Genomic DNA, 10,958 nt, shown 5'->3' on the forward strand with positions numbered 1-10,958 from the left:
AACAGTGATCTGAGCTGAGACAGGCACCAAGACTTGTAGGCCCAACCAGGAACAAAGAGCAAGATGGAAAGAGAATATAAACCATGGGTGGGCAAACTAAGGCCCAGGAGCCAGATCCAGCCCAATCACCTTCTAAATCCAGCCTGCAGACAGTCCAGGAATCAGCGTGTTTTTACACAAGTAGAATATGTCCTTTTATTGAAAATGCATTTCTGGGTTATTTGTGGGGTCTGCCTGGTGTTTTTACATGAGTAGAATATGTGCTTTTATTTAAAATGCATCTCTGGGTTATTTGTGGGGCATAGAAATTCGTTCATTTCCCCACCACCACCAAAAAAAATATAGTCCAGCCCCCCACAAGGACAGTGGACTGGCTCCCTGCTGAAAGTTTGCTGACCTCTGACATAAACAGTGAGACAGGAGTGAGGAACGGATCAGGACCAAAAAACAACAACATTAACTAAGCTTTCAGGAAATTTCCTGGAACTCAGGTAGACCTCAAGCAGAGCTCAGCTGGAACAGGAAGTCTTTTATACTCTTTCTTGTCCAGGACATAACTGTACAGTACTTTATTCAGAAGTTGCCACCTGCAATGCAACTGTCCACCACATGGTGGGGTCGCTTGCAGAGCCAGTAGCTCCTTACACACTGCCTCATGCTATCAAAAACATGATCTAGAATGGATTGTAGATGTACCTAGCCCCGGACCAGCTAAGAAATGTATCCACCTGGGACATCAGAATTATTTTTCAATGTAAGCACAGCATAAAGTCCTAGAAGTGTGGGGGATATCAAGGGACAGCTGAAAGCCATTAAAAAACAGCAATAAAAGAAACTTATCAGAATGGTGACATTCACTTCAAAGGATGTAAACACTGAAGCAATGATGAAGTAGCATTAGCTATTTTCTTGCAGCAACGAATTCTTTAAATACTTCCCCCCCCCCTTAGAATGAATATGGATTCCTCCCCCTTGTCACCATGCTGAGCAATCAATATCCCTGGCTCTGCTGAGAAATTAAAACATGGCATGAATAAATCATTACAGGCATGGGAAAGTAGCCATGGATACCAATTTGCTTGGCAGGAGGAGGAAGGAGATAGCAATGATTAACAGTAAGAAGGTATCATGCACTCTGATCAAAAGAGACATTCCCCTATTTGACAATTTTCAAGGCTTAGAAAAAAAGTTAAGAAAGATAAATGACCTGATCAGGGACTCCCTTTTGGCTTTATAAGCTGACAGGACGCAAAGGAGGCCCTGTATTCTTTCAAGCACCGCAGCAAGGCAAAACTTTGTCCTTGCCCCAACCGTGCAGGGATGAGCAACACTTAATAGGTTCCTTTCCGTGCCTTCCGGGAGGCACACGGAGGAGAAGGCTATCCATGGCTGCTAGCCATGATGGCTATGCTCTGAAACCCATGGAGTGGGGAGTGCTCTTTTGCTTGGGTCTAGCTTGTGGGTTTCCTACCAGCATCTGGTTGGCCACTGTGAGAACAGGATGGTGGACTAGATGGGCCATTGGCCTGATCCAGCAGCCTCTTGTGGGTGGGGCAGAGGGAGAAATGTGAATTCTACCTTTCTGCAGTAGTCACACCTTGGTTGTCAAACGGCTCAGTTGCCAAACAAATCAGCTCCCGAACACCGCAAACCCAGAAATAAGTGCTTTGGTTTGTGGATGTTTTTCAAAAGCCGAATGTTCAATGCGGCTTCCACTTGAGTGCAGGAAGCTTGTGCAGCCAATCGGAAGCCACACCTTGGTTTTCAAACAGTTTTGGGACTCCCAAACGGATTAAGTTCTAGAAGCAAGGTAGCACCGTAGCTTGCAAACCTGACTTAGGATGTTAGCTGAACTCTAACCTGCACTAAGCCAAACCATTGCTTAGCTCCTGGCAGTGTGTGGCAGGAGCAGGAAAGGGACAAGTGTCCAGAGTTTGAGTCTCATGCACCAGCATGTGTGCTCTTTAAACCATAGTTAAGCTTTAATGATGGTCTAAAGCAGTGGTTCTCAACCTGTGGGTCCCCAGATGTTGTTGGTCTACAACTCCCATCATCCCTGAGCTCTGGCCTTGCTAGCCAGGGGTGATGGGAGTTGTAGTTCAACAAAATCTGGGGACCCACAGGTTGAGAAAGGCTGGTCTAAAGTGATGTGCAATTGGGGAAAGCCTATGGCGGCCAACTCAAGGCTATAGCCGTTTTGTTTGACATGGCAGATGCTGTAGCTGTGCTTCCTTTTCTTGCCAGTCTACCTTGTTTAAATTCCTTTTTACCCATCACATCATGCTCTAGCAAAGCCAGCTTTGCTTACAAACCAACACCCGACAAGGAGCCACAGACAACCCTTGCTTCCTAATGAACGAACGAACCACAGGTTTGCAAACACAAGCTTGTGCACTTTGTATTTTCAAGTTATCTCAGGAGTCCCTGGAGTTGTTATTGCTGCTGCTGCTTGTCACTTCTAGGACAATGTTGTGGTGGTTCCTCTTCACATTCCCTCCAGGCTCCTGCAAGCAGTCCAGATTCTCTGACTACCTTTCCGCAATTAAGCTAGTAGCGGGGGGGGGGGTGTTTGGGAATTGCTTATCTCATTCCATTGAAAAGTGACTTATCTCCCCAGCACAACTATTCAATAACTGCTTCACCATGCAGTCTGCTAAAATCATACACAATTAACATGTGTATTTTTTTCTTTCATTCACTCTGGACACCCAGGCACTTTGTTCTACAGAAACGATAGATTGTGAAGAAGTCACCCAGGATCATTTGTTGGATGCTCTCAACCAGGAACTTTGCATGGAAGATGTATAGAACTCCCAGCATCCATCTCTATGTAGTCTTGGGATCTAACAGTGGTGGGTTCTATTGACTAAGGATTCAGTATAAGGCAGGGTATAAGATATTGCTGAACTCCATGTCCCATCAGCCCTCATTGCCAGACATGCTGGCTGAAACCAGCTGCTCTTGGGCCAGAACCATATGGCCTTGTCAGATAATATGATGCTTTTGAATTATGGTGCTGGAGGAGACTCTTGAGAGTCCCATGGACTGCAAGAAGATCAAACCTCTCCATTCTGAAGGAAATCAGCCCTGAGTGCTCACTGGAAGGACAGATCGTGAAGCTGAGGCTCCAATACTTTGGCCACCTCATGAGAAGAGAGGACTCCCTGGAAAAGACCCTGATGTTGGGAAAGATGGAGGGCACAAGGAGAAGGGGACGACAGAGAATGAGATGGTTGGATGGTGTTCTTGAAGCTACTAGCATGAGTTTGATCAAACTGCGGGAGGCAGTGGAGGACAGAAGTGCCTGGCGTGCTCTGGTCCATGGGGTCACGAAGAGTCGGACACGACTAAATGACTAAACAACAACAAGTTTGGATTTCAGAATGCTGGACTGATGTCACAAGTGTGGAACTTGCCTGTGTGCTTGTTTCTGCACAACCTTTACATTCTGGAAAATCACTGCAAAGACAATGGTCATCTGACTCCAGTGGCAATGCTTTTTATTATTATTTGAAAAATATTTACTGTGTAGTTAGTCCGTTGAGCTCTTCAATCCTTTTCAAGAATCTGCAGGGTCTATAAGATTATACAGAGACCTACCCTTATGATTTCAGTGAAGATGAGCCTTAACTGTTGTTTCCATACAGAAAAGGCAAGCTCCTCATCAGGATAAATTGCAGTCCCGGGGAGACTGGCGAGCTAAACTGCTGCAGCAGCAAATCTCATAAGTGAAAGGAGGGCAGCTATGCAACTGACCAGCAGCCGAAGTCATTAGCAATCACAGTAAGGCACCTCTTCACATTGCCGCCCCACATGAATTCACATTATTTGGGAGGCACAGCGGGTGTAATTAAGGCGGCGATATCTGGCTGCAGCATAGCAAGGCTTTCGCAGGGAAAGGAGCAAGAGCAGGGCAATGCAACACTCCCCCCATCTGGATCCGAGTCGAGCTTCTCATCAGACACAATGCAGGAAGCTGCACAAAGCATATTAGGGAAACCAAGATGCACACCCTGGGGGTGGAGTGAGATGTACCCTGCTTCGAAACATGGGGGAGGAAAACACAGCCCATGCCACACATATATGTATAAATAGCTGTCACTGAAAGGATTGCACCGGCTCGGGCTCTGCATTCAGGGGAAGCAACGAGTTGCTGCATTAATTATCAAGTAATTTAGAAGCTGCTCAAATAAGGAATAGAGCAAAAACATACCCCAAAAAGAGATAAAAATAACAAGGCTAACATATGAAGCAATGCAAAGCCGCTGATTAAAACCTACCACCTGCCACCTAGAGTGGCACCTGGTATTGAGGGGGACCAGAATAGAAGCCTCGTGCTCAGTGTAATAAATGTCACAGCAACGCACTTGCTCCCACCGCCTGTCTGGGTTATGCAAGACCTGTGGCACATGTGAACAGAAGCAGTTTCTGAATATATATATGAGAGAATATGGAGGTTTGGGTGAAAACATCACCCTGAATTTATTTTTTAAAAAACTGTGCTAGATTAAACAAAACACGGCAATCTAACAAGAGTCCAATGCTGAAATGAAATATGTTATCAATGCAGAAATGTAGACAGCCACTCTGCACATGTGGAGAGAACAGGAGCTGGGCTTTCCTCAGGGGCAGCAGCAAAGGAACACAGGAAGCTGCCTTATGCCAGGTCAAGCTATTTGTGTGTTTGACCCAATATTGCCTACACTAGTAGTGGGGAAACTATTTCAGCCTGAGGGCCACATTTTTTCCTGGATGACCTTCCAGGGGCCACGCACCAGTAGTGGAGAGGGCCAGAAGCAAAAGTGGCAGAGCAACTTTTGTACCTTTGTGCAACACTACATTCCAGCCAAGTCATATTTGAGAGAGGGAAACACACACAAAAACACACAAGCACTTGAGGAAGATATGGTGAGATTTACACTTTCAGCATCAAGAAAGTCAGAGAACGAGAGGAAAAGCAATCAAGAATGGGCTAGATTCTTCTCTCCTTTTCTTTCATAGTGTTCCTACTTCAAACTAGTAGTTTAAATGTTGTTTTTGCAAGCCTAGTTGTTTTTTTGCAAGCCTGTTTGCATTTCTAATGGAAAACTAAAGGTGGCAATTCAGCAGGTTGAAGAGCTTTTGTTAACCTTCCACCTGTTGTACATCTCAAACTTGTACAGTCAGAAGAAGCACTGAGTTCAATGGAGCTTACTCCCCAATACTTGATGAACAAAAGCACAGACAATGAATCTAATTAAACTGGGTATAATGCTGTATACTGCTGCTCTGTTTATGTGTGTTTTAATGGATCAGCGCATCTGCCTGAGTTTTTGGACTTTTGGGCATGGTTAAGGACTTTAGGGGCTACAATGATGAGTTCTTGTACTTCAAAATTTACTCCATGATTACAGTATTCAATACAAAGGTACTATCTTCTTTTTCTCCCAGCATGAGCTCTAGAAAATGTGTTCCACAAATTGGCAGCATGATTCATTCTTAACCAAAGAAGAGCTGGCTATGAAGGGCACTGGTTGGCTATTTCATTACATCATCTACAATCCCCAAGAACATCTTTTTAAAACCTTTATGGGTTTGTTCTTTACTAAGATGAAGGATGAAAGTATAAATGAATAAATCTTCACGTGCCTGACTGAAGCAAGGGGTGCGGGTTAAACCCAGTGGCTGAACCATTGTACTGGCACATATGCTTCTTATGCAAATTTTGCAGAGGGTCTCATGCAAGGGTGAAGAATCTGCTGTGACCGCTCCTTAAATATTGCATCTGTCTTCACTAGTACAAAAAAGGATTAGAAAAAGTCATGGCGGATAGGTCTATCAAGGGCTATTAGTCATGACAGTTAAGTGTGACAAATGGATTAATGAAACAAAACAAAGATGACAAAGGAGGAGCAAGAAAGAGGGTTTATAAATTTATGAACTGTGTGGAGAGAGAAACTGCTTCTCTCTCTCTCTCTCTCTCTCTCTCACACACACACACACACACACACACACAATAGAAGTCAGTGAAAGTAATCAGCAGTAGTTTCTGGACAGAGAAAAGAAAATTCTTCACAAAATGTATAATAACCTTACAGGATGTATTACAAGATGTAGGGATGACACAGATGTGCAGTTAAACAACTGTAGACTCCTGCTTGTATCCAGCTACCTACTACTCAGAGGTAGACCCATGGCATCTACATTAGCCATGTGAATTAACTTCAATATGTCTACTCTTGAGTAATATTGCATACAACCCTCTAAATATAATGGGGGGAGAGCAAATGTGTATTACTTCAAAATGTGGTAAGTCAACCCTGCTGCATTTCCCTGCTCCAAAGACCTGCCACTAACAGCCTTCCTAACAATTTGGATTACAAGTTTCATCATCCCTGACCATGGGTCATAGTGACTAGGGCTGATGAGGGATGCAGTCCAACAACATCTGGCAGGCATCAGGTTGGGGAAGGTTGCTATTTGGGAATATTTTAAAGACAATCCTTCTATGGGATTTTTTTTTAAAATGAAAGCGTGTAAGTACAACCCAACGAAAGATGCAAATAACAATGCAGCCAAGTTATTTAGCTGTGAATTTACATGATCTTTAGGGGGGTGGATCCAAAACTGAGCTCACTTCCATTCCTTAATGGCACTGGGCCTGATGAAACTTCCTACCCACCTTCTGCCCTGGCTACCATCTCTGGCCAAGCTGCAGATGTGGAAGTCACCCCTGTACTAAATAAAGCCCCACGGGGCTGGGTGGGTGGGAGTCATGATTGCTCCCTTCTTTATTTGGAAGATTTTTTTACCTTGCTTTTTAGCTCAAAAAAATTCCAGAGCAGCTTACAAAAATCAGAAGTGAAACAGATTCAGATATCTTGTACAGTTTTTGACAGATCCTACTCAGAAGAAAAACATCTGCTACTTCCTGTCTCAATTCTGCAAGTGGACAAGCCCCGTTTGCTCACTGGAAAAAGATTTTGCCGCTGTCAGCACAGTCAAAGTCAGTAATGGTATGAAAGTGCACACTGGATTTGAGTCAGAGCTATTCAGCAGCAGAAGCAGCATCCAAGTTGAGATTGCCCTGGCGCTTATCAACTGCACTGCAAACATAGCAATATTAAAATTAGACAGGCACCTTAGCTGTATTGCGTTTGATGCTTGCTAAAAAGTTTTGTTAGACAACCCTGTACCCAGACCAGTAATTTTATTCTATTTCATTGTTTTTAGAACTGTTGATTTTATTGGCAAATTCTTATGAAAGTTCTAGATTATTTTATGCAAATCGCTGAGCGGATTCTTTTTCATTATGCAGTATAACATTTTGCTAAATAAAACAAATATTTCCTATCCACTGGACAGTATGTTTGTGCTGTCTTTCTGATACACAGTAGTATTCAAGGCAGCTCATGCAAAGAAGAACCATTTTCAAACAAAAACAAGAATGACCATCACCAGATTAGGAACAATGTCTCAAAAAGAGCAATAGAAGCAACACAAAAAGCTGTTCCAGCATAAGCAAACTACGCTAACAGATATGCCCTCTAAGTAATGCAGAACAGAATAATCAGAAAGCTTGGTTGAACAGGAGTGTTTACCTACTGCTAAAGGCAGTGTTGTAGATGCTAAAAGGATCCCTGTTGGAAGGGTGTTTCATAACAGGGGTGCAGCCACCGAGAAGGCCCTCTGTGGTTAGAACTCTTGGATGTAAGGCATTTAGAAAGAAAGCATAGTTCTTGCGTAGATAACAGGATCTATCATCAGGAGGTTTTGTCCTGATTTATGTGATGGGTTAGGACAACAGGAAGTTATATAAGGCCGGAGGGCTCTAGGGGCTAAATGCAATCCTAGTGTCCTCCGCAGCCCAAATCAGGCCTATCAAGATGCTTGAAGTTGCCATGCCCATGGCAAAATTGGTTGTGCCTCCTCCTTGCACAAGTCACCTCTGCTTGCAAAGCACCATTGAAGGGAAATATTAGAACTCAGGGAAGGAGCACTACCTCCTATTTCCTGAGTGTTCTGACCTCCTAGCAATGGGAGATGTGCTGGAAACTGAAAATACCCCCCTTTTAAGCTCGGTTTTGATTCTATTGCCACTATTGTATCAGTGATACTTCACTGTGTTTGCATGGCTCTTTGATCTTTTGCATTTTGGCTATTGGGTCTCTGTTTGCTTCTATATTTGTAAGCCGCTTTGGTTGATCCTACATCAAGGGGGAAAGTGGCATGTTATTTTTTAATTTTTTTAAAAAAACACAGTGTTATTCCAATGCCTCTGGGATATTTGTAGGTTGATAAGCATATACAAATATATAGGATCAGGGTGCCAAACTCAAACATTAACCATTTTTGAGAGGTTATGCCTCATACCTTTTTTAAAAAAAAATAATAAAAATTCTTAAGCGAAAAAGGGGTAAGACTGCAGAAAAATATTGTATTGCTCACCTCTCCATTTACTAGTGAAATCAGTCATTATTCAGGCCAAAATGTTCCCAGATTTTTGTTTTCTTGGAAGCAACCTCCTTTGCTAGTCCTATTAATTTTAATGAGCACTTAACCCCTGTCAGGAGTTTTTGTTTCAAAAATTCTTGAAGCTCTTTACATTTTCAAGGTTCAGCAGTACAAAGGCGAAAGGAGAAAGTCACTGAAATAAAACCCAAGGATCCTCTAACATGCTTACCTTCCATTAATGAGGCATCGCTGGCAGGTCTCTCTATATTAATGGTGCCTTTTCATAATCATGCAGCTGTACCGAACTGTATTAATTTTTGAGAAACTTGGCTCCAATTCCTGCTGCCCTAGCTTTAAGTTCTTTGCTGGCACTCCCCCAGAAACTTTCCTTCGTTCACCTACTCATAAAACATTTTGTTTCCTACCACTGTTACTTAGAAGACACTGTACAGAGGTTATACATCCTAGAGATAACCCACCTTCTATACAACACCAATACCGTATGTAGCAAACCAGCTAGCAGATCCCTGGTAGATGTTTCAAGGAGACTCTGCTGATTGATTGTCACTTGTTGACAAAAGGGAAGCAGACCTTCTTGGTGACAGCACCAACCTATGGAATGCCCTTAAGCAATTTGTAAGGCGGAGACAGTATTCACCTTTAATTGCCGCTTAGAAACATTTATGTATACCAAATATTTCCTAGACTGGCACGTAATTTTCAGTGCTGTTCAGCTTTCTTTGTGCTATATAGTTTTGTTTCCATCTCAGTTTAAATGAAACATTATTGAAAATTGTTGAATTTTTATTGCTTTTATGCACATTGCTTGGGTGTTGCAATATATAAATTTATAAATCAGCAATGTACTTGAAGGCTTCTGTGAGCAGAGGCTGTCCTGTCCAATGGTAACAAATGTACTACATGCACACAATAAATTATAGCAACATTATCAACCGACTCATGTGCCTCCTCCCTCTCCAGCCCTTATTCCTTTTGTGTCATGCCTGTTAAGACTGTAAACTTTTTTTGTTTGGTACTGACCTGTTAAGATACAGGGAGCCTGTTTGGATGAAAAGCGGGGTCCTGTTGATTTCAATGAGATTTAAACCCAAGTAAGTGAACACAGGAATTATTTTATTACATTGATATCTTACCTTTCCTCCAACAAGCTGACAATGGCATACATTCCACTTCATGCCTGAGTGGGTATTTGAACCCTGGACTTTAAAAATATTTGTTGACTGCCCTTCATGAGGGAAAAAAAATCAGACAAAGCTTGAATAAGAACTAATTCATGCAAAACACAGGTACAATTTAAAATCAGCCAAAAAAAGGAGAGATAAAAACAAATCAAAGCCCAAACAACTAAAGAATAAACTAGAACCAACAACAATCTTCCCAAAATGGAAAATGTTAAAATGCCTGGAAGAACAGAGGGAACTCTACCTGGTGCCAACTGTGTCTCCTTAGGAGGAAATTCCAGACTCAGGCAAAGGAAGAAACTAAATGCACCTCTACTAAAGAGCAGAAATGTTAAGAAAATATTCCCACCTCCTATTTTCCTTGAAGTTTTGGCATTTGTTCTACGATCTGAAGAGCTATTACGGTAATTCAACAGCGTGATTACACCTCAGCAGCCTTGTATAGGATTGTCCTGTCACAGCATGTCTACTCAAAAGTCTGTCCCACTGAGTGTCAGAGTACGGCTGTAATCCTAACCCCACTTTCCCGAGAGTAAACCCCATTGAACTCAACAGGCCCTACTTCTGAGCAGGCATGGTTAGGTCTGAGCTACTGGCGTGCACAGGGTTGCAGTCTAAAGCTGCACTTACCTGAGAGTAAGCCTTGCTGAACTCAATGGGACCTAGTTCTAAGTAGGACCTGCACGTATACTTAGGGGAGCAAGCCCTGTTGAAATCTGGGGGGTGTTACTTCAGAGTAAACCCTGAGAGCATCGAGCTGCTTTCGAGACCTTAAATTACAGTACAGTATTGGTGAATCGGAAAGCCTCACCACCCATCACAGCCAAAACCATTTACGCATGCGCGAACACGAAAGCTACCCAACGATTTCGCCGGTTTAAGTTTGAACGAGCTAACCTGGAGGGAATAAGACGCATGCGCACTGCTTTTTTTTAATCCGCCGGTCCATTCTCGTTTCCATGAGCGACTTGGACGCTCCTTCCTCCTTGCGCATGCTCCGCAGCCCGTCCCTTCCTTACGGCGCAGAAGGCAGAGGGGGAAAAGGCGGCTAAAGCGGCTGAGTACCGGATACCGCCCCCATGGCGCATGCGCGCTTCCGCGGGCTTGTCTCACTTTTTTCTGTGGGGGCGGGGCGAGCGAGCGAAAGCGGTGTGAGGAGAGATGCGAAAGGCGGTTTTTTGGGGGGTTATTGTTATTTTAAAAGCACACTTCGTTTAAAGTATAAACGACTCGAAACGTTAATGGCGGACCCAAAGTTTCCCCCTCTGCCGGCTTCTCCGTGAGTAAGGCGCGCGCAGCGAGCGCCGTTGGCGTGGCAACGGC

The 10,958-nt window shown here is 43.4% G+C and overlaps 1 long non-coding RNA gene across 1 annotated transcript; it reads right to left on the minus strand.

Moving 5' to 3' along the window:
• Positions 1 to 459: 459 nt before the first annotated feature.
• On the minus strand, positions 460 to 10,861 carry LOC309542109. The gene is made up of 3 exons (XR_014224076.1): positions 10,266 to 10,861; positions 3,365 to 8,738; positions 460 to 3,000 (listed from the first exon to the last, which is right to left on the minus strand). It is a non-coding gene; the product is annotated as an uncharacterized lncRNA (long non-coding RNA).
• Between the last annotated feature and the right edge of the window lie 97 nt (positions 10,862 to 10,958).

The sequence above is a fragment of the Podarcis vaucheri genome (assembly GCF_965113315.1).
Source record: "Podarcis vaucheri genome assembly, chromosome: 10".
NCBI lineage: Eukaryota > Metazoa > Chordata > Lepidosauria > Squamata > Lacertidae > Podarcis > Podarcis vaucheri.